Here is a 24400-nt window from a genome sequence, read left to right as displayed (position 1 = left end):
TACGCAGTACCGCAAACAGCCCCCTGGAGTTATATGGGCAGTGAGTTGACATGCAGAATCTGAGCACTGTGAAAGGACCCAGTTGCACACTTTGCACGTTATAACAATAAAAATATTTATATAGCGCTTTTCTCCCTTGGGACTTAATGCATCTCATCTCACGTATGGGACTTGATTCACTAAACCGTGATAACTCATATCAAGGCCGTCCTAGCGTTTTTTGCACGTGTTTTCATGCGCAATCGCGAATTTTCACATGCAATCCCAAATATTTGCGATTGCACGCAAAAACGCTAGCTCTTATCACGGTTTAGTGAATCAGATAACTCATAACATGGTTTAGTGAATCAAGCCCCTACTGTGCAATGCAATTTTTCCCTTCCATTACGTTGTGTTTCTGTTTCCAGGGAATGCAACGCAACTCCCCAGTGTGACGCGGTTTATGAAACTGATGAATGAAAAGTTATCCTCAGAGGCTAGTTTCACACTGGGGCATTGAATTACATTGCATTGTATTAAAGGATACCTTAGTCTTAACACAATTCAGTAATTGGGAGGGATGCATAGGCTTACCGCACTTTCCATGGCCCGGCGTCTGTCTCCGTTTAGATGAAAAGCTGTTCAATCCAAAGACCTCGTTGTCAGGGTCGGTGCAGGCGCAGTATGTCCGCAGCAATATGCTCGCACTCCCGCGGGAAGACGTAGCCAGTGCGCGCTGTCAGAAGGTGCCTAAACGGACATACTGTGTATGCGCGCATAGTTTGCCCAAGTCAGAGGGCACACATGTCGGCTATGTCTTTCCGTGGGAGTGCTAGCATACTCCTGCGGACATACTGCACCTGCACCAACCCTGCCAACCAGGACTTTGGACCGAACAGCTTTTCTTCTAAACGGAGACAGGTGCCAGGCCATGGGAGGTGCAGTAAGCCTATGTGAACCTCCCCACACACACACACAGGGCGTCAATTACTGAATTTATTTAAGATTAAGGTATCCTTTAAAACCTGCATCCAATTCAAGCCAAACCAGGCTAAAAAAACATTTACTGGTGGCATGCAATATACAGCACAGAGAAAATGTGAGGATTAAAAAAAAAATAAATGTGGTTTTAAAGGGAATATCTGAGCTGCCCCAAAAAAATGACACCTACTTTCCCGAGGCTTCCTCCGGCCCCTAGCAGCCGCTATGTCCCTCTACGCAACTCCACTCTCAGCCGCTGGTTCACGGTCCCCGACAGTGCAGAGGCCGACCTCACCAGGTGGTCCTCTACTGCGCTGCTCGTGCGAGTGATTGACAGCGGCGCTCCCGCAGGCGCAGTAGAGGACAACCTGGCGAGGTCAGCCTCTGTACCGGGAGCCAGTGGCTGAGAGCGGAGCTGCGACGAGGGACATAGCGGCTGCTAGGGGCTGGAGGAAGCCCCGGATAATTAGGTGTGATTTTTTTGGGAGCAACTTGGACTTTCCCTTTAAAGGAAACCAGAGCTCAATAAAATAAAAAGATTTATACACACCTGGGGCTTCCTGCAGTCCCATCCCCTCGGATCACTCCCACGCCGCTGTCCTCCAGCGTTGCACACAAAACGGGCTCTATTCTCAAAGACTTCCCGCATGCGGTAAAGTACATGCGGGAAGTTTGCGACCAAAATACCGTCAAGTTGAAATTCTCAAAATGTTCCGCATGTTTATTCCGCATGCGGAAAAAGTGCGGGATATATGCGGAAAAATTTCCGCAAAAGTCGGTATTTTCCGCAATAAAAAATCAATTCTCAAAAATGTTCAGGCGCATCATTTTATCGTTATTTACCGATTTTTTATCATCTACAAATAGTAGGTGATATATTCCGCATCCCATTGACTTTAATGAAGTGTGGAGGCCTTAAGGGCTGTGCTTGGTGGACTTTAAAAAAATTTTTTTAAACACTTTTTCATGCGACCTTTTTACCGCATGATTCCCGCATGAATAATGGCTGTTTCCGCATCTTTTTTCCCGCATGTGGAAAACATGCGGAAAATATTAGTGAATGTGGAAAAAATGCGGAGTTTACCGCTGGCGGGAATATAGCGGTAAAATTTTGCGGAAAATTTGGCTCTTTGTGAATAGAGCCCAACGTGTCACAGTAACCGCAAAGAAAGATTTAAAGCACATTCACCCAAAATTATAAATGGGCCTTAAATTAGGCTGGATGCCCATTTGCGACTGCAAATTAAAAACGTGCTATTCCGGAGAGATTTAGAGGAAAGCGATTTTCGACCATCGCTTCCCTCTATTAAGTTGCTTTAAAAATGCTGCAGGTTTCGCATTTGCGATTTCAGCAATCGCTCTGTGGGCTGACCTCCATTGACTTTAATTAGCGTAGCACTTTGGATTCCAAAGCGCTGGTAAGCACTGTAGTAGGCCAACCCTTGAGATCAATTGAAATGTGTATAGTCACCTTTCTAGCATTTACACGCAGCATATTAACATATCACACGCAGGGAATGTGCAGTATCTCTGCTTGATTGGATGCTAGACGTGAACTCCGGCTGACTTCTCTGCTGATCGCTGCAGATATCCCGCAGTAAATCACCCCCACTATATTTGTCAGCAATTGTTCTGGAGGAAGCGCACTACAGCCCAGGGTATAATTAACCCTACCTAGGCGTGCAGGTAAGCGCGTGAGATCCTCAGCTACACTGCTTAGAAAAACAATTAGTCCATAAGCCTCGTACTTATTTCATCTCAGTCATGCACTACAAACCCGTTGGCACAAATCTCAGCGACGCTCCCCCAAGTACTGTTTGCAGCTCATTCCTGCTGGAGACGCGATGTTGGTCTTCTTCCCACTCGTAGAGCAACAGTACCTCCATCTGGCGGCTGCCGGAACTGTAGCGGGGAAATTAAGAAAAAGTTATTCTGGGAGTGATTTAACTGGATCAATATTTGCCTAGCGGACCGGAAGTGTAATATTCAGGACGAGATGTGGAGTAGATTGGAAACAGCGCTTTAGCTAGTCTGCGAAAAAAAAAACAATGGTCATGTTACAGCTTCGAGGATGGTGCGATGCTCTGAGTCTGCAGCGACTGAATGGAGTAAGGTAGCCAAACACTGATTTCCAGGCGATGTGGCGACTGGCGAACAATTCATATATATATAGTTCCTTGACCCACTATTGAAAGGAAATTATTGATGGCCTTACTGCCTTGTCCCATTCACTATCAGATTTCAGCAGGAATGTGTGAACGAATATCAACCACAAAGCTGCTGCTGCTGACTTTGCACTGTTCCGTGTAATATGAAGCAAATCGCCCCCCACCCCCTCATTCACCCCTTCCTTGTTTTATTGAGATAAAGCTAGGCATCTATGCTTTTTTACCAATATAGATTAGTCATTAAAATGTAATTATTCTTCAAATATGACATTTATTCATGTGTGATTATCAATAATCGTTTGAACATATCCATACCTTATTGCATTTAGCAGTCACTCAGAGGTTCAGGTGCTTAGGGCCCGTTCACACTAGGGGCGTTTTCCGCCTTTTTTCAGGTGCAGGCAATTTGTAAAATCACCCACAAAAGGCTTGTGCAATGTTTGGTACTTATCCGTTAGCCGGGCGCATCCGGCAGGTGGCGACAAAACTCCACCAGAGTTACATCTTTCCCTACTATCCATGTCGGCCTGGAGGGGGAATAGTAATTAGCGCCACCTGCCGGATGCGCCCGGCTAACGGATAAGTACCCAATGTTTCTCTATGAGAGAGTTCTCAGTTGAGCGGTTCGTTTTAGATCCGCTCAGCAAAGTGTTGCCTGTACCATTTTTGAATTATTTTTGCTATAATGGAAGGTATCGGAAAAACGCAAAAAACTCACAAAATCTCTTTGTGCAGCGATTGCGTTCGTGTTTTTAAGAATAAATACATTGGGCTCTATTCACAAAACCATGTGCGGTAACTCTATTTTGGGTGAAAAATTACCTCCAGTTATAATTCACTAAAAATAGTGAAAATAGTGAGTATTCACTAAAAATGTACCAAGTGTGATAAATGTTTAATAAAAGTGCGATAAAACAGGTGATAAAACTGTCAGTAATATGTACGGAAATAAAGCTTTTTTGACCACCGTAGGGCAGCCCAAATACTTGCCACCCATTACACAGAGACGACCCAGGACAGCCTGTCATATTTAAAGTGGGACCTCAACTCTTGCACAGTACAGAAGGAAAACATATATAAATGCACCCCGTATGTATATAATTTAGCCTGTCTAATTCACCCTCATCTGTGAATAATCACAACTGTAATTTGAGCTCTCAGCTGTGCCAGTTGGCTGCCTCAGCAGAGGAGCTAATGTGTAAACACAGGATGTTAACCCTATGTCTGCTTCCATGAAAGCAGGAAGTACATACACTGGAGATTTTTTGCTGGATTTGTATTAGCTGTAACAATACATTTTTTTCTTTAAAGGTAATTATGCTGTTGCTTATCTTTTACAGCAGAGAGGAATTTCCTCCTCGCCATCTATAACATCATCTAAAATAACTGTACGAGGTCTTTTTGAAAGTGCGCCTTGAGATTAGACACACTCGTCTTTTCTGCCTTCTATGTAAGGCCCAGTGCACACCAAAACCGCTCACAGATCCGCAATACGCTACAGGTTTTGGGAGCTGATTTCAGAGCGATTCTAGGTATCTTTAGAGAGGTTTTCTAAACATACCTAGCGGTTTTGGGTGTGTTTTTGTGTAGCAGATTACACATATTGTTACAGTAAAAGCTGTTACTGAACAGCTACTGTAACAAAAATGCCTGGCAAACCGCTCTGAAGTAGCGTTTTTCAGAGCGGTTTGCGTTTTTCCTATACTTTACATTGAGGACGAAACGCTTCCGAAATCCGCAAACGCGCAGCAGGAGGCGCGTTTGCGACTTGGCAAAAACCGCAAACCGCCGGTGTGCACCATCCCATTGCAATACATTAGACAAGCGTTTTTATAGGCGGATGCGGCCGGCGGATCGCTCCAAAAACCGCTCGGTGTGCACTGGGCCTAAAATTGACATAAACTCAAGCAAAGAAAGCTCAAAAGGCTCCATCCTGAAGGCCAAAAGCAGAGAAGTAATAATGATCACCTACCATTTGTAGGTGATAAAAAAAAATCCTTAATTAACACTAACGTTTCAATTGAGAATCTCAAATTGGAGATAAATTTTGAGGTAATTACCACACTTTTACCTCACTTTTACCGCATGAGGTAATTTAGTGAGAAAAAAATTTGTGAATTTCAAAATGTAGATATTTTGGTCGGTGTTTATCACTACCTAATTTAATTCATGCGGTAACTCATTGAGAATAGAGCCCAATGTATTTATTATTTTCCAGGTCAAAGAGTTCACTTCCTGACTTGCGTCAGGGAGTGAATTACAAAACCGCTCTGAAAAAGCGCTTTGAAAGGCGCTTTATACAAAAGAGGTGGAGCACCGGGAGGGGGAAACAACGCACAAAAATGCAAAATGTTTGCCTTTTAGTTTTTAGGTGTGAATGGGGCCTTAGGATGTAGTGATGCCCTCCACCAACATTCCACTAGCTTTGCACTGTATCAGGCAGCACATTACTAGTTGATGCACAATTAAAATTCAGCACGGTATTAGCTTCAGTCTGAAAGCAAATACGCACATTCAGTTTTTATTAACCAATTTTACCTCTTCCAAACACGGTAGTAAGAAAGCTTACCTACACAATCCGTTCATAGTATTCAAAATCTATTGGCCCATATACTATGTGGGAGTGTTAAAAATTATGAATAAAAATTGGATGTGTGTACGTACCCTGTTAGATATCCAGCAAGGTGGTAATGCAAGCAATATTTCTGATACCCAATACCTCATTAACACATAAGTGGACTGTTGCCCAGGAGGGATCAGGACTCGATCTCATGGGTGAAAGTGTGGGGCCAAGGGTGTATAGACGTGTCGCTATTCTCTAGGCTAGTAACGCATTCTGTTGCTATGCAGAGGAAAGCAGGGTCTATGGAGTGGAGGACGAGGAGCATCACAGAGAGGGTGGAGTGAGTTAGAACAATGCCCTTAGCCAGCACTCAACCAAATCTCCCCGCTGCACAACAGAGGCAGTCATTATTAGCCACCTCAGTCTCGTGTACCCATTCATTGTGGTTGGGTGTAACAGATGCTTTTTTAACGCGGTTTACTGAACTGCAATGCACCACCCATGCGTCATTTACTTTGCGGCTGGTGCGTTTCTGTCTAACGGGTTGCGGCATCATAACGCACTGGATGCAGTGCATTACTGGTAAACGCATGCGAGTTAACAGTAGGAATGAAGCACACCACTCAGGCCTGGATTTACCTTACAGGAGCCTATAGGCTCAGTTGTTCTGGCACTGTAAACTTCACCCTCCATGAACCTAGAAACCACCACCAAACTGCACCACAAGTGTGCTGGCTGTCCCAACTGTCACTTCTGCCTTACCTCCCCTGCCCTCCATCATAGGTACCTACAGGCGGAGCAGTGCTTTTCAGCGCTGCTAGATTTGGGCGCAGCCGGTGCCTCCATAGACTACAATAGGAATCATTCCTATTGCAGCGCTCAGTGAGTAACGTCGGCTCCGTCAGAGACGGAGCCGAGGTTGCTTGAAAAACACAATAATTCGGCCTCCAGCAATCGCTGGAAGCCGAATTATTTCATACCCCCACTATCCATGGCGGCCTGGAGGGGGAATAGTAATTAAATCGGCCCGGACTTGTGCAGAAGCAGAATAAGCCATATACCGCTGTATCCTTCACCCAAGTCTACCTGCGCCGATTTCAAATGTACTGCCTACAGGTGCCCCTTAGTATTAGGCAGCCAGAAAACCCCTCAATATTAACCTCCCTGGCGGTCAATTAAATTCGCCAGGGAGGCAGCGCAGCACTGTTTTTAAAAAATGTTTTTTTTTTTTAAATCATGTAGCTAGCCTAGCGCTAGCTACATGATAGCCGCTGAGCAGCGGCATCCCCCCACCCACTCCGATTGCCTCCGGCGACAAGGCCCATCAGGAAATCCCGTTCTGAACGGGATTTCCTTGAGGGCTTCCCCCATCGCCATGACGTCATCGACGTCGTGACGTCAGAGGGAGTCCCGATCCACCTCTCAGCGCTGCCTGGCACTGATTGACCAGGCAGCGCACGGGGTCTCGGGGGGCACCCTCTAACGCGGCGGCGATCGTAAGTAACACGCAGCTAGCAAAGTGCTAGCTGCGTGTATAAAAAAAAAATTATGCAAATCGGCCCAGTGGGGCCTGAGCAATCCTCCGCAGCGGCTTACCCAGTGTCTAGCACGGGGTTAGTCGCCACTCCTCAAAGGGACTCGGAGCTGATAAATTAAAAATTTTATACTTACCTGGGGCTTCCTCTAGCCCCATCCGCTCCGATCACTCCCACGCCGCCGTCCTCCTCTGCCCACAGCTGCGGGAACCGGGTCCCATCACTGACGTCAGTCACGGCCAGCTACGCAGGAGAGTGCACCGTCTACGTATCTCTCCAGCGGCTGCTGGAGAGATACGTTAACAGCGCACTTCTCTTATGTCAGACTGGCTCCGACTGATGGAATTTCAGGGACCCGGTTGCCAAAGCTGCGGGCAGCAGAGGACGGTGGGGCGGTAGCGATCGGAGCCGATGGGGGCTGGAGGAAGCCCCAGGTTTGTATAAAATATTTTGAATTTATCAGCTCTGGTACATTTTAAGTAGGTAGAGGTGCTGCCAAGTATTAGGTAGCCAGAAGAACCTCAATATTAAGTAGCATGGAGAGAAGGAACAGGAGCGCCTCACTGGTGCATTAACGTTTTAATAAAAATTCAAGCGCATTAAAATTACACTTACAATGTGTAAAACAGAGTCAAGCGTGTATCAAAGCCTGCCGTCCGTTCCCCTCCTGGCTCTCTCGCTTGGCCAGAGCGAGAAGCGCGATGTTGCGATGCGGAGCAGGGTCTGGTGGGCGGGGCCTCGCTACGCTGTTGCCGTCTGACGTCACGACGCGTTTCGGCGTTGACCACGCCTTCGTCAGGTAGGAAACACTACAATATTAAGTAGCATCCCTGACTGAAGGAAGATCTTGTCAGTGGAATGCATAGAGCAGGGTGAGTGACCTCTCATTTACACTCTCATCAGGACTCTGCATAGTGAAGTAGGCACTTGGGTCAGGGGAGTGAGAGCCGCCTTTTCATCATCAGGCGCCTGTAGGCATGTGCCTGAGGCTGCATTTCCACTTGTGCGGTGCGAATCGCCGCGGTAAAAATTCGCATGCGGATGCGAAATTCGCATGGATGACGATGTATGCGAATTTAACCATGGCAGTGCTGGTGTGCTTTTCCATTGTTTCTATGCGAATTCGCAAATTTCCTCATGCAAATTTCCTATTAAATACATTGTATGCGATTCGCATAGCGGTATGCGGTATGCGAATTCTGTTGGCTCTGCCATGCGAATTTTTTCTGCACAGAAAAACGCAAAGGAATCCTGACAAGTGGAAACAGTCCCATTCACTTGTATTGCTATGCGAATTTGCATGCGAAAAACGCATGCGAATTCGCGATAGTGGAAATGAGCCCTTATGGTAAATCCAGCCCTTACACCACTGACTGTGCTTCACAGTACCTGACACAACATTGGCCTAATGTGCAGTGTCACTGTCCTGATCCGCTGGGTTCTTGCTGTCACTGGAAACAAACTGCAACAGCCACTGTGAACGTGGCCTAAGGATGTCTTTTCTCAATCAATGTTTGATTTAAAAAAAAAAAAAATTATTGCAAAAACTCCGTTAGGAAAGCTTTTAGATTTTCCTTCAGCTTGATTTTTTTCATGGAATGAAATGTCTATTCTGTTAAAAACATCTAATGGTATATGGGTACCTTTAGTAAGTGACCCAGACAGCGTGGTGTGTCTGTGTGCTGCTGGAGCAATGCTCCACACATACCTGGCCCTTCAGCCAGAACAGGAATGTGAGCGCCTCCCCAGGAGGGACTGTCAGGCTGGCCCAGATAAGATCTGAGCTGCTGGAGGGACAGGACACAACAAGACACAAGCAGGAATCACAACAACTCTGCACTTCAGACATCCAGGGCAAGAAGAAACAGCACAATGACTGCAAACCTTTGGACTTTCAACAAACAATAATCCCTCACCCATGTAACATTTCTATGGCATTTTCTAACGTGACGCCACTTCTTCCCCTCTTCAACTACATCTAAACACGAAGAATACTTTTACTTCCTTATTTAGAAATAATGGAATGGCTGGTTTTAGGGCAATTACTACCTGAAAACAAACAAGCAGCAGTTTGTTTTTTCAGTGTAGGAGCAATACTAGTCCTGACATAGGAGCCTTATTACTGCTGTGTACTACCCAAGTTATAGGCCTTGATCCGACCCCAAGAAATTGCAGAAATAGCTGGAGCAAACTGCATAGCTGTTTAAAGGGACACTTAAGCCAGAAAAAAAGGAGTTTTACTTGCCTGGGGCTTTTACCAGCCCCCTGCAGTAGTCCTGAGCCGTCGCAGCCACTCACTAATCCTCTGGTCCCCCGCTGCCAGCTAGTTTCGTTTTTGCCGTCAGGCCCGGCCACGCGTAGCTTCCTCCACATTCCCGACTGCAATTAGCGATATTGCGGGCTGCAACGCGTACAAAAATACGTGTTGCCGCATGCGTACGTTAAAAAGGGGCGCTGGGAAAAAAGGGCGCCGGGTTTTAAACGATAAACATGGATAACGTTTAAAAATATAATGTACTATATTTCGTTTAAAAATAATGTTTTATAAAGTTATAAATCATTAAATAATGTGCATGAAATTGGCAATTGTGAAAACGTTAATCTTCCGTTTAAAAAGTGAAACGTATAATAACGTTTAAAAAAAAATAGTAAGTAACCCTCCCTGTACCTACCCCTAACCCCTAGACCCCCGTGTTGGTGCCTAAACCTAAGACCCCCCTGGTGGTGCCTAAACCTAAGACTCCCCTGATGGTGCCTAAACCTAAGACTCCCCTGGTGGTGCCTAAACCTAAGACTCCCCTGGTGGTGCCTAAACCTAAGACCCCCCTGGTGGTGCCTAAACCTAAGACCCCCCTGTTGATGCCTAAACCTAAGACCCCCCTGGTGGTGCCTAAACCTAAGACCCCCCTGTGATAAGCATTAATAACGTGTGAAAATAATATTGTGCTGTTTTTCGTTTAAAAATAATGTTTTAAAAAAGATTGTACTGTTTTTCGTTTAAAAATAATGTTTAAAAAATTATAAATCATAAAATAATGTGTAATCATGAGAAGCAGTTATAAAACAGTAAAAGTCTCTGGGCGGCGCTTATAAAACGTTATTTTTCTCCGGCGCCCTTTTTTCCTGTCGGGCGCCCATTAAACGATATTTATTATGGGAGTGAATGGCGGCGCCCGATTTGTCCACTTGCCTCAGGCGCCCGAATTTACTGTTACCTTGCCGCATATCTACGTATTTTTGTACAGGTTGCAGCCCGAAATAGCGCTAATTGCAGTCGGGAATGCGGAGGAAGCTACGAGTGGCCAGTCCTGACGGCAAAAACGAAACTAGCTGACACCGGGGGACCAGAGGATTAGTGAGTGGCTGCGAGGGCACAGGACTGCTGCAGGGGGCTGGTAGAGGCCCCAGGTGAGGAAAACTCTTTTCTGGTTTAAGTGTCCCTTTAAGGCTTGGTTTATACAAAAGTCAGAACCAGCCACTTGCAGCAGCCCGGCGACTCCTTCCAAATACATTTCTGTAAGTGTGTAGAAAAGCATTTGTCAGCATTTAGGCCTGGTGCACACCAAAAACCGCTAGCAGATCCGCAAAATGCTAGCAGACTTTGAAACGCTTTTTCTTCTTTTTCTGTAGCATTTCAGCTAGCATTTTGCGGTTTTGTGAAGCGTTTTTGGTGTAGTAGATTTCATGTATTGTTACAGTAAAGCTGTTACTGAACAGCTACTGTAACAAAAAACGCCTGGCAAACCGCTCTGAAGTGCCGTTTTTCAGAGCGGTTTGCGGCTTTCCTATACTTGACATTTAGGCAGAAACGCATCCGCAATCCAAAATCTGCAGCAGCCCGGGAGTATGCGTTTCTGCAAAACGCCTCCCGCTCTGGTGTGCACCAGCCCATTGAAATACATTACCCTAGCCGATCCGCACCCGCAAGCGGATCGCAAACTGCAGCAGAACCGCTCTGGTGTGCACTAGGCCTTAGGCTGGTTTCACAGTGGAACGTTACAGGCGCACGTTAGAGCAGCCTGTAGCGCACTACACCGCACAGCAATGAAAAATCAATGGGCTGTTCACAGTGCCCACATTGCGTTACTTAGTAACGCTGCGCCATAAGACAACGAACTGCATGCAGTACTTTATAAGCGGCAGAGCCGCATTAGACTGCTTGCACATGCTCAGTAATGTTGGGGAGGAGCGGAGAGCTGCCAGGCACATGGCTAATTAATATTCACTGCACTCAGTGATGTGCAGTGTTTACTTCCTGGAGCGGGCGCTCTGTGCGGCGATTGGCCGGGCGGGACCACGTGATGCCGCATGCGTCCAAGAGTACGCATCACGGACGCCAGAGTGAGCTGCACAACGCGGCTCACTCTGACGTCCACATCAGAGAGCACCAGGCGTTGCGTTAGGGGCACGTTATGCGACCTTAACGTCTCCTAAAACGCAACTTCCTGGTGTGAAACCAGCCTTAACCTGCTGAGCGGTCTGGACGAGCTCAGCTCGTCCAACACCGCCAGAGGCTGCCGCTCAGGCCCTGCTGGGCCGATTTTAATGAAATAAAAAGCAGCACACGCAGCCAGCCGCGTGTGCTGCCTGATCCCCCCCCCAGCCGCCCGAGCCCAGCGTAGCCGGAACAAACAGTTCCGGCCAGCGCTAAGGGCTGGATCGGAGGCGGCTGACGTCAGGACGTCGGCTGACGTCCATGACGTCACTCCGCTCGTCGCCATGGCGACGAGGTAAGCGAAACACGGAAGGCCGCTTATTGCGGCCTTCCGTGTTACTTCTGGCCGCCGGAGGCGATCGAAAGAACGCCTCCGGAGCGCCCTCTAGTGGGCTTTCATGCAGCCAACTTTCAGTTGGCTGCATGAAATAGTTTTTTTTTTATTTAAAAAAAACCCTCCCGCAGCCACCCTGGCGATTTAATCAGAACGCCAGGGTGGTTAATGGCACTTCCCAGCATGCAACATTTTTAACCCCCGCAGGAGGACATGGAAGCATGGCGGTAAACGATTCTGAAAACAACCCGTTGTGTCCAGGATTGGATAAGCACAGAGCAGAAGACGGGGATAATTGGGGTAAAAACGTGGCATTTGCGCAAACCATGGTAAACAATTGTACCAATGGCTGTCTATTCATCTGAATGGACATTGTTCAATCGACAAGCTCCTTGTCTGTTGTTTAAACGATGTGTAACCGTCTGTCTGACATTCATCTGCAGATCAGATCCACCAGGATGGATTTTCAGATCTGCAGATGACTGCTTGATCTGCAGATGAATGTCAGTTAAATCATGTGTGTATGATGATCTGCAGATCTCATAGACTTTCATTGCAATTTGCAGGAATGGATTTTTGGCAGGAACAGATCTTTTGCAGATACTGATCTTTTGTGTCTGTACATCATCTGTTTGTGCAGCATCTTGCAAAGATTTTTTTTCTGATGTGGAGTTCAGCTCCATAGAAAAGACTGTGTAGAGTATGGCTCTCATACTACATGAAGGGTGGTAAGATTGGTCTGTGATCTTTCATTTTCCAAAGACTATAGTCTGATGTGTGTATGCACCTTTAAGCTGAATACTCACCAATTGATGGAGGACGATGGATCCAGCGATGCTCCCCTCACAACAAGCATTCCATGATCAATCTCCCGGCAGTATGCGCGGCGTCACACAACGGCAAAAGACGGACGCGAGCGGGAAGTCAAGCGATCACAGTACTTTGTGTGGAGTCATCAGGGATCTTAAAGATACTACGTGACAGTCGCTGTGCAACACTTTAATCCAGCTGTACATTACTTTTTTGCTCCACTGGAACCAGAATTAGCAGCAATTGAGCCTAATCTTTGCACAGGATTTATTATATTTGGAGATCTAGTGATTAATTACCTGACAATTAGATTTTTTAATCAAGCTTAATTATTCACTTTCCAAATCTGATTATCCCCAGGCAAAGTTCTGCTTCAGTCCCTGCTAATGCAGGTTACATCTGTACAATGCTATAATGATAGGATGGTCCTGAACTATATTTCCCAGATCATTCTTGTTAGTGTCTTTTACTTCAGCAAGTTATTCACAGCCTAGTCTGAAGCGGCAGTAAAAAAAAAAAATACATTTGCCTTAAAATGGAAGCATTAAGGGCTTGGTCACACTAAGAGCACTTCGCTCTTGTTTTTTAGCACTGGCGATTTTAAATATCTCCTTAAGGCCTTGTTCACATTGTGTTCTGCTCACTTGTCCGTCCACGTTGGGCTCTTTTTGAGGCGTCTTTCCGATTCCTGGCATTTGGGTGGGCGATTAGTTTTTGTGCTTAGCGGTTTTCTAAGCGTTTTTCCAAGCGATTTTGTAATTCCCTCCTGACGCAAGTCAGGGAGTGAACTCTTTGACCCGGAAAAGAATAAATGCAATGTATTTATTCTTAAAAACGTGAACACAAAGCGATTTTGTGAGCGTTTTGGGTTTCTCCTATACTTTCCATTGAGGCAGAATCGCCTCAAAAATGGTACACACACCGATTTAATGAATGGCCAGTGCACGGCCCACTCTGATATGAACCTTCTCATAGACATTCATTGCACAAGCGTTTGGTGGGTGATTTTAAAAATCGTCTGTATGTAAAAAAAAAAAAAAAAAAAAAAAAAGCCGAAAATGCCTGCCGTGTGAACAAGCTGCCCTAAAAGCGCTAGTGCAATGGTCGCTTACGTGAGCATCCTCACATAAGCGATGAAGTTTCTATCCAATCGCTAACTTGGCTCCTGCAACAGTTACTGAGATTTTGCGATTGAATAGAAAGTATAGAGAAATCGCAAAGCGCTTGAAAAAGCGCTTTGAATTGCGATTTCTCAAGCACTTTCATGAATAAATAAATTGTATTTATTCATTTTCGGGTCAAAAAAATCATTGCTGCACAAAAGCCCTTAGAAAACCGCTTTTCTAAGCGAAAATCGCTCAGAAAGCACTTGGAAAAGCGCTTCAAAAATAGCCCTATAAATCTCTCAGCGCTTGCGATAGCGCTGGCGTTTTATAATGTGAACAAGGCCTAAGTGAGCTAGAAAGATTTTACAGTGAGAGGGATTTTTGATACTCTGTAATGCACTACTGAAGATGTCAGTGCTTTATAAATGCATCATTACTACAAAACAATGTTCTCTGGTTTTTCTCTCTGGTCACCTCTTCTGGAGTGAGAAGTCGATCCTCTCCACTACTCTGGAACACCCTTCTTCAAAGCATCTGCCACTCACCCACACTTACCCTTTTTTAGGTTAACCTAAAAACTCACCTCTTCAGGCAAGCATATTCTCTTACTTAGGACTCCCTGACAATTGCAACTGACCACCATTTTACCATCTCATAACAGCTTCCCTTCACCTATTGTACTACCCTTCAACCCTTCAGGCCTGGTACACGCAATCAGATTTTCAGGTGGATTTACTGGCCGATCGATTATTTCCAACATATCCGATTTCTGATCGATTTTCCATAGAAGTTAATTGAAAATTGATCAGAAATCAGATCGGACATGTTGAAAATAATCGATCTGACAGTAAATTTTCCAGAAAATCTCATCGTGTGTACCAGGCATTAGACTGTAAGGCCAATGACAATGCTGTGTAATGTGCATGCATATCTTCCACCATTATGTAAAAATGTGCGATTAATTTGTTTACTGCATGAGCTGCAATCCACCAATTGTCTTGTACTGTCAATTATTGTATTGTTTATATTGTATTGTTATACTTTGTATTCTGCTGTACAGCGCCACGGAAGATGCTGGCACTATCTAAATCAATAATAATAATCATTATCATAAAAATACAATTACAGCTGGGGTACTTTTTAACACTGAAAACAGCAATAAATGAGTAAACACCTTTATATAAGTATGGTTCTTAAAGGGCAACTGAAGTGAGAAGATTACAGAGGCTGCCATGTGTATTTCCTTTTAAACGATACCAGTTGCCGGGCAGCCCTGCTGGTCTGTTTGGCTGCAGAAGTGCCTGAATAACACCAGAAACAAGCATGCAGCTAATCTGTCAGATCTGACAATAAAGTCAGAAACACCTGATCTGCTGCATGCTTGTTCGGGGGCGCATGGCTGAAAGTATTAGAGGCAGAGGGTCAGCAGGACTTCAGGGCAACTGGTATTGCTTAAAAGGAAATAAACATGGCGGCCTCCTTATACCTCTCTTCAGTTGTCCTTTGTTCACATTAGGGCTGGTTCACACGGGCGTCTGCTGAGCTTTTGCTTGGCATTGCGTTCAAACGCCAGCGTTTAAACGCCAGCGTTTAAAAGCTAGCTTTTGAAAGCTTTTGAAAAGCGTTCAAGGCTAGCAGTTCTGGTCTCTGCTATTGTTTCCTCGCGTTTACTGCCTCTGAAAGCAGCATGTTGCTTTTGAGACTAGATGCAACGCTGGGATCTACTGCCAGGCTTTCATGAAAGCCTGCAAAAGCCAGCTCTAAACGCTCCCATTCACTTGCATGGGATGGCAGTAGATCCCAAAAAACGCTGCGTTTGAAACGCTGCGTTAAACGCCACAAAAACGCCCGTCTGAACCAGCCCTTATTTTGTTTTTTATTTAGCGCCTCATTAAAATGTGAAACATTCTGATAATTAGTAGTGATAGTGAAGCTGATAGTTGTTGTTTAGGAGGATGTATTTGTTGGAAGGACATGTAGTGAGCGGTGTGACCTGAAGGAGATTTGTGTCAGTGGAGAATAGAAGAGTGATACATGTGAGTAGAGCTTGCCCTTACATACCCCTCTGTGACCCTTTCACTCTTCTTTCCTCCTTTCTACTCTCACATCCCTCACTTTGGCCTTTGCCTGTGACATGCCTTTCCTGCTGCTGTAATCAGTTGTGTGCAGAGCCCCTCAGCCAGTGGGAGGACTGGGTAGTGTGTGGGTGCGTGTCCTGTCAGGATATATCTTTTATCTGATTACAGTCACTGTCTGAGGAATCTGTGTGGTCTATATTTCTCTCCAGGCTGTAGCATTTCTGATAAGCTACTTTCTCTTCTACACCTTCACTCAACTTATTTATGTTGATCACTTTCTCCTTGGATAGTGGAGTCCTAATGCCACTGGAACATGTTTATTTATCCATCCAATTTTTTATGACACAGTTTTTGCAGCTACTTTTTTCGCTACTGGTTAATATGTTTGCAAATGATTGATTCCGCAATTTCGTGACTGTGGGTACATTCAAACAAATATGTGATCATTTTTCACGATGTGATCGTGTCACACCCAATAATATTGTGTGCTGGCATGTGTTCCTGCGGTAGAAGATGAATCAAGGAGCCATCGCTCATTGGGTCGTAGTAACAAACAACAAACAAACAAACACAGAACATTTATATCGAGCTTTTCTCCTGGCGGACTCAAAGCATCAGAGCTGCAGCCACTAGGATGCGCCCTATAGGCAGTAGCAGTGTTAGAGAGACTTGCCAAAGGTCTCCTACTGAATAGGTGCTGGCTTACTGAACAGGCAGAGCCGAGATTCGAACCCAGGTCTCCCGTGTCAGAGGCAGTGTCAGTAGTAGCTGTAGGTTCCACGATTTATCCAGGGCTGTGGAGTCAGTAAGAAATCCACCGACTCCGACTCCTCAGTTTAGGATTCCACGACTCCTCGACTCCGACTCCTCTAATTTGCATATTATAATCTTGTTGATTGAAAGTATGTAACATGAAATTCGTCTCTTAACTGCCAACACTTAGGAATTTTAAAAGACAACTGAAGTGAGAAGGATATGGAGACTGCCATATTTATTCTCTTTAGTCATAGACTAAAACTAGTAATTGGTAAGATTACTTGTAAAAGGTACAGACCGGAACAAAGAACATCTATCAGGCCCTAGGCAATGTAACTGTGGGTACATGTAAGAATGATGTGCAGGTACTCTGCAGGGGAATAAGGAGATTCTTCCTCTATTACACATTCTTCATGCACAATCTGAACCAGGTTTATGGGTGATAGACAACACCTCTGTGTTCAATGTGCACAACATTCTCAGTGGATTCCCGGCAGCTCTGTGGAGAGTGCATATGTAGAGTATAGTGCTACGGTGTAACAGAGTAAACCAGAGACAGAAGAAATTCAAGTTTTATACATACCTGGGGCTTCCTCCAGCCCCGTTCAGGCTAATCAGTCCCTCGCTGTCCTCCGCCACCTGGATCTACTGCTATGAGTTCAGGTACTTGAGCCAGTCTGGCGTGGTGCGCATGCACACACTCCGCCACCGGGAGCGTACTATACACCTGCGCAGCACTATTGTGCAGGTGCAGAATGCTCCTGGCTGTGGAAGCGACATGTGCCGGACTGCGCTGACTGGCTGAATTACTGGGACTCATAGCAGAAGAGCCAGGTGGTGGAGGTGGACAGTAAGGGACTGATTAGCCTGAAGGAAGCTGGAAGAAGCCCCAGGTATGTATAAAACTTTTCTTTTCATCCTTCTCAGGTACCATTTAATTCGTAGTCTCCAAACCAAATTTTAACAACATATCAAATTATTTGATTTCATGATGCAAAGAGTTTTTATCTGATGGGGAGTTCAGCTCCATAGAATAGACTGTGTAGAGTATGGCTCTCATACTACATGGAAGGGGGTAAAATTAGTCTGAGATCTTTCATTTATCTTTCAAGTGTGTACACCCCATTAGATGCACCTTGATTCAGTACAAATAATTGCATGTATGTAAAAGTGAACTGTAATATGAAGAATCATTGAATAATTGGGTCAAACACAATAAAGTTATCAGACCAGAGAGCCCCAGAATTTCAGTCAGATGGAATCTGATCTGCTGGAAATAATTTTTACAGCAACTGCATTACATTCTTCATCCATCATGTTAACATTTAGGCTGGTTTCACAGTGGGACGTTAAAGTCCCACATTACAGCAGCCAGTAACGCAGCCTAACTCACAGCACTGTAAAATCAATTGTGCTGTTCACAGTGCACACGTTGCGTTACATTGTAATGCAGCACATTTAAACAAAGTGCTGCATGCTGTACGTTATACTGGGCTAAGCCACGTTAGACTGTTTGCACATGCTCAGTAATGTTGGAGGAGGAGGTCTCCTGTCCTCCTCCGCGGCCAGCCACATGGCTAATTAATATTCACTGCACTGTGGAGACTCCTGGTGGGACTGTAGTGTTGTCCGGATCATGAACAAATCATTCATTTGATCCGGATCTTTTTTGTGAGTCGGATCATCACAATGAAAGATTCGGTTCACAGTGGATGTCTGTCTGGAAGAAACAGGAACATACAGAATGTACAGTGCAGGGAAAGTCCTGTCCTGCTAGTCATTTCACCCAGTCTGCTTCCCTAGTAAAATGATCCAAATGATTCGGTTCAAAGATCCGGATCTTTTCAATGATCCGATTCAAATGATCCGAATCCTTAAAAAGATCCGGACTTTCTATTACTAACCTGGAGCGGCTGCTTTGAGAGCTGCATAACGCAGCTCAATCTGACGTCCAACTTCAACACCACCATGCGTTGCGTTAGGGGCATGTTATGCGACCATAACGTCCCCTAAAACGCAACGACTTGGTGGGAAAGTAGCCTTATTGCATAAAATGACCACCATAAAATAAAGGCATCTACTTGCTGAGAAGGTGTTTATAATGTGGTAAATATGTACAGGATTGCTTTGTTTATGTTCACTTGCAAATATAAAGGAAACAATGAAGAGGATTGAGGAAAGAAAGTGCCAAGATGATCACAAAAATCAAACTTTGTAGTTTGCACAAAAATATTATTAACTACAATCAGAGAAAGAACATGTGTGCATCAACCAAGTGAACCTGACAAATCTGGCTTTGCAAATTTGGCCTATTGGCTAATCACGAGACATTGCTCATGCAAATAAGCATTTGCTTTCGCATGCCTAAATATGCAGGGTCAAAACCAAAAACCGCAAAACAATCGCCCTGCTGGAATTAGTTCATGCTATACAGCACTATCCAGGGGCGCCACGAGGAGGCTTCCCATTGCCCCCATACAACCGGGGGTCCCAGGCACTCTCACCGCCTGGAACCCACACAGCGGCACCCCGGAGGTGGAGGCTGGGGGGTGCAGGCGATCTCCCCAGCGTGGCCAGCGCCGGGAAGAGCCGCCCGCACACACCTCCCAAGATTAAAAACAGGCACTTACCTCAACGTCCATTGCGTTCTGCTATATGCGCATAACCTGGGCGCGACACATAAGGGGCGGACAGGCGCAAATAGCCTGCTCCAGGGCTCTCACCTCCTAAAACAAGCCACTCACTACCTGCCCTCAGAAAAAAGAAATGCAATGCTAACTACAATCAGAGAAAGAACATGTGTGCATCAACCAAGTGAACCTGACAAATCTGGCTTTGCAAATTTGGCCTATTGGCTAATCACGAGACATTGCTCATGCAAATAAGCATTTGCTTTCGCATGCCTAAATATGCAGGGTCAAAACCAAAAACCGCAAAACAATCGCCCTGCGGGAATTAGTTCATGCTATACAGCATTATCCAGGGGCGCCACGAGGAGGCTTCCCATTGCCCCATACAACCGGGGGGCCGCGGGGGTCCCAGGCACTCTCACCGCCTGGAACCCACACAGCGGCACCCCGGAGGTGGAGGCTGGGGGGTGCAGGCGATCTCCTCAGCGTGGCCAGCGCCGGGAAGAGCCGCCCGCACACACCTCCCAAGATTAAAAACAGGCACTTACCTCAACGTCCATTGCGTTCTGCTATATGCGCATAACCTGGGCGCGACACATAAGGGGCGGACAGGCGCAAATAGCCTGCTCCAGGGCTCTCACCTCCTAAAACAAGCCACTCACTACCTGCCCTCAGAAAAAAGAAATGCAATGCTAACTACAATCAGAGAAAGAACATGTGTGCATCAACCAAGTGAACCTGACAAATCTGGCTTTGCAAATTTGGCCTATTAGCTAATCACGAGACATTGCTCATGCAAATAAGCATTTGCTTTCGCATGCCTAAATATGCAGGGTCAAAACCAAAAACCGCAAAACAATCGCCCTGCGGGAATTAGTTCATGCTATACAGCACTATCCAGGGGCGCCACGAGGAGGCTTCCCATTGCCCCCATACAACCGGGGGGCCGCGGGGGTCCCAGGCACTCTCACCGCCTGGAACCCACACAGCGGCACCCCGGAGGTGGAGGCTGGGGGGTGCAGGCGATCTCCCCAGCGTGGCCAGCGCCGGGAAGAGCCGCCCGCACACACCTCCCATGCGTCACTCCTTTCCCATGCAGTGCCCCGAGTCGATGCGCAGCAGCAGAACGCAATGGACGTTCAGGTAAGTGCCTGTTTTTAAATTTTTGGGAGATGGGTGCGGATGCCCCCCCCCCCCCCCCCCCCCGGCGCCGGCCACGCTTGGGGGGGTCGTCTACGCTACCCAGCCTCCACCTCCGGGGTGTTGCTGTGGTCCCTAGGCAGTGAGAGAGCCTGGGGCCCCGCAGCCCCCCCGGTTGTATGGGGGCAATGGGAAGCCTCCCCGAGGCGCTCCTGGATAGTGCTGTATAGCATGAACTAATTCCCGCAGGGCAACCGCTTCGCGGTATTGGTTTTTGACCCTGCAAAGTTTGGCATGCGAAAGCAGATGCATTTCTGCGTGAGCATGTCTCATGGTAAGCCATTTTAGCCAGATTTGCACAGCTAGACTTGAAAGGGTTAAGCTTGGTGTAGAGCACGCATACATTTTCTTGTGATTGAACAAAAATATTATTGCAACAAAATCTTTCACTTTCTACCCTCCGACAACTGGTGCCATGTATACCTTGTACCCTGAGGACGAGTCAGGCAAAAATAGCGCTGGAAATTTAGAAGCACCAGACGCTGTGAATTACAGCTATAGCAGCTCTTGGTCAGTAATTTTGGTGCCGTCAAGAGATGTAGTCCGAGTAATGATAAAAACAGCGTAATTCTGCTGCCAGAAATAGCTGTAAGCCGAATTGTGTCTTACCCCAGAGTCCACGGCAGCCTGGAGGGGGAATAGTAATTAACACTGCCAGGAATTTTGCAGGATCAGGGTGATCCGTTTTTCAGATCCACCCTGCCCCCAAATTTCCCGGCTCCATAATTACATGTACACCCCGCAGGAAACCAATGGCATTGTTAGACATGGATAAACTAAAATTTAGAAATTTGGAAATTAAAAAGGGGATTTAACCCTGGTTCCACTCCTGTTAAGGTTTGGATCATTTATGATCCAAACCTTAACAGGAGTGGAACCAGGGTTGAATCCCCTTTTTAATTTCCATATTATAGGGCTCATAATATCATCATTTTTTTGTCCAATATGGAAGGAGTGGGATTTTTTTAAGGGACACAACTCATATATTAGCAGTCAATTAGGAACCGGTGTACAAAATAGGTAATTTTTTTTTTTTTTTAATAAAATCTAAAATAACAACACATTTAAAAGACAAATTTGCACATTCTATTCCAATTGCTGCAGAATAATTATATAGACATTTCAGTATAATACATGCAAAAAGAGCCCAAGGGCACTCTAAATTCTTCTTTAAAGGGACCCTGAGCAAATAACAATGTACACTCACCGCCCCTAAAGTAAGCACTCCTGCTCCCGGGCTGGCTGCTGTAGCCAGCGACTCTGACATAAAGTAGGGCTGTGCCCCGTAACTGGAAGCCTGCGGGACCTCTCCACGCATGCGCAGGCTTCCTGGCTTCTTCCCTCGTCCTTCTGCCACGCGTCATATTGCGGTTCACGAGTTGAGGGGAGGAAGAAGCCAGGAAGCCTGTGCATGCGCAGAGAGGATCTTCAGGCCTCCTGTTCTGGGGCACAGCGCAACTTTATTTCAGAGTCGCTGGCTACAATGGAATTTATAGCGGCCAGCCCGGGAGCAGGAGCGATTACTTAAGAGGCCGGTGAGTTTCTCCCCTTTACTAAATAGCCATGGGTATGCTTATATGCATACCCACGGCATCTGATCAGGGTCCCTAAGGGGTGTACATATCCTATTCCTATCGAGAAGCTGTCCCCATTAGACACTTGTGTCATGGATACTCAATGCGTTTGGTGAATCTGATTTCAGTTATTCACTTCATCTGGAGAAAGATCTCAGCCTATAAGTGTGCAAGGCACGGTGAATATTTCCAAAGTAGTGTGTTAAAGTCAGTAAATGACTGCTCCCATGTACATGTAGAAATGGCCACGGAAGGCATGTTTTTGATGGCCAGATTTCTAGATAAGCTCAGATGCATCATCAGCACATAAAAGGTTCATCATTCATTAGAGACGTGATCGTCATTCGTGACTGTCAGGGCAATATACTAACATCAGTACAGATGTCACTTAACTTTTTTAGTGATCCATCATGCCAGACAGCTAAACACATGAATAAACGTTATTGTTTCATATTGTTCATCCTGCAGCAGGGCACTGCTCATTCGCCCACTGCTTGCTTTTCTGCTGCTCTCTTACCAACTGCTTGTCATAGACCAGAATTGGGTGCTCAGCCATAACCGAGCAGCGTGTCTGTACATCGCTTATCTGTACATTGTGCCCTGAAATGATCAATTATTTCAAGCAACAACCATTGAGCCTATATTCAGTTTTCTGTAAACAGTTGTATTAACAGTAATGATTGCCCACTGATATTTACAGGACTCTCATGAGTTGTACTGAATGTGCATATGTGCTAAGGAATATTAGCCTTTGCATTTTAAAATGTATATATTTATATACCATGTATATGAGGGGGTGGACAAAAATATGGAAACTCCTGGCAAATACTTACCTTAATTTACATTTTTAAACTACCTAAATAAGCATGTCTACAAGTTGCGAGTGAATAATATCAGAGATTACAGAATTCCAACATATCCAAATTATTGGGACTCATATGGTGGGGTTCTTCTGTAGCTAAAATAGCAGAAGTGTTTGGTATATCCAAGAATAGGACTGCATACAGTAAGACTGGAAAGACTGCATCTGACAAATGCAAACATGGATGAAACTCTGCACTCTCCTTCACTCCCCACATCCAAAACCTGAAAAAGTCCTGCAACTTCCACCTTCACAACATCTGCAAGATCTGCCCTTTCCTGACCTCTGCCACCACCAAACTCCTCATCCATGCCCTCATAATTTCCTGCCTCGACTACTGCAATGCCCTTCTGTCTGGTCTCCCTATGACCCGAATAGCCCGCTGCAGTCCATCATGAATGCGGCAGACAGAATTATCCACTCCTCCCATCGCTCCACCAGGGCGGCTCCCCTCCTTGAATCCCTCCACTGGCTTCCTTTCCAGTCCAGAATCAGATTCAAGATACTTTGTTTACTCTACAAATTTGTCCACAAAATCTGTCAAACCTACACTCCGCTCCTCAAATAAACTTCACCTGCCCGCCCCCCGCATCACCCAGTCCCATGCACGCCTCCAGGACTTCTCAAGAGCTGCTCCAACACTATGGAACTCCTTACCTCCACCCATTAGTGCAGCCCCCTTCTTCAACATCTTCAAGAAGGCCCTCAAAACTCACCTTTTCACTCTGCCCTTCCACCCCTCACAAGTGCTCTAAACCCACAGCTGAACTCTGGTCCCCTACCTTTCGTGTACCTACCTCTCCCTCTAGATCAGGGGTCTCAAACTCAATTTACCTGGGGGCCGCAGGAGGCAAAGTCAGGATGAGGCTAGGCCGCATAAGGGATTTCACAGAAAAAGTCCAGTGCTCCCATTACAAGTAATCCGCCGTGTCCCCGCCGCAAAAAGAGGGCTGCAGAGCCCCCAAATCGCCCGGAGGGGGGGGGGCAATCCGCCGGCATTTCCTGGAAGGGGCAGAGCTTTTAGCTTCAGTTCTGCCCCTCCTGACGTCAATCGCGGCACATCGCCGCCTCTGCCCGCCTCTCTCACTCTTCTTTCACAGAGAGGGGCGGGCAGAAGCGGTGATGCGCAGCCCTCGTTTAGTGGCGGGGATGTGGCGGATTACTTGGGAGCACTGAAGCGAACTATAAGGAAGCTTTTGCCGGCGTGGGCCACAAAATATTGTATCGAGGGCCGCAAATGGCCCGCGGGCCGCGAGTTTGAGACCCCTGCTCTAGATCAAGGCTTTTCAACCTGTGGTACGCGTACCACCCGTGGTACTTTGCTGTTGGCCAGGTGGTACACACCAGGTTTGCCTGCCACTTTATTGCCCGCATGCCACTTGTCCTGGT

General features: G+C 46.1%; 1 long non-coding RNA gene across 1 annotated transcript in view; it reads left to right on the top strand.

Moving 5' to 3' along the window:
- The first annotated feature begins 2874 nt into the window (after positions 1-2874).
- Positions 2875-24400, top strand: part of LOC137528370 (uncharacterized) — a 69522-nt gene continuing 47996 nt past the window's right edge. Inside the window, exon 1 of the long non-coding RNA XR_011023375.1 lies at positions 2875-3073. This is a non-coding gene — a long non-coding RNA (uncharacterized lncRNA). The remainder of the gene's footprint in view (positions 3074-24400) is intronic.

Source organism: Hyperolius riggenbachi, chromosome 8 (genome assembly GCF_040937935.1).
Source record: "Hyperolius riggenbachi isolate aHypRig1 chromosome 8, aHypRig1.pri, whole genome shotgun sequence".
Classification (NCBI taxonomy): Eukaryota; Metazoa; Chordata; class Amphibia; order Anura; family Hyperoliidae; genus Hyperolius; species Hyperolius riggenbachi.
This window is presented reverse-complemented; position numbering and strand designations above follow the sequence as displayed.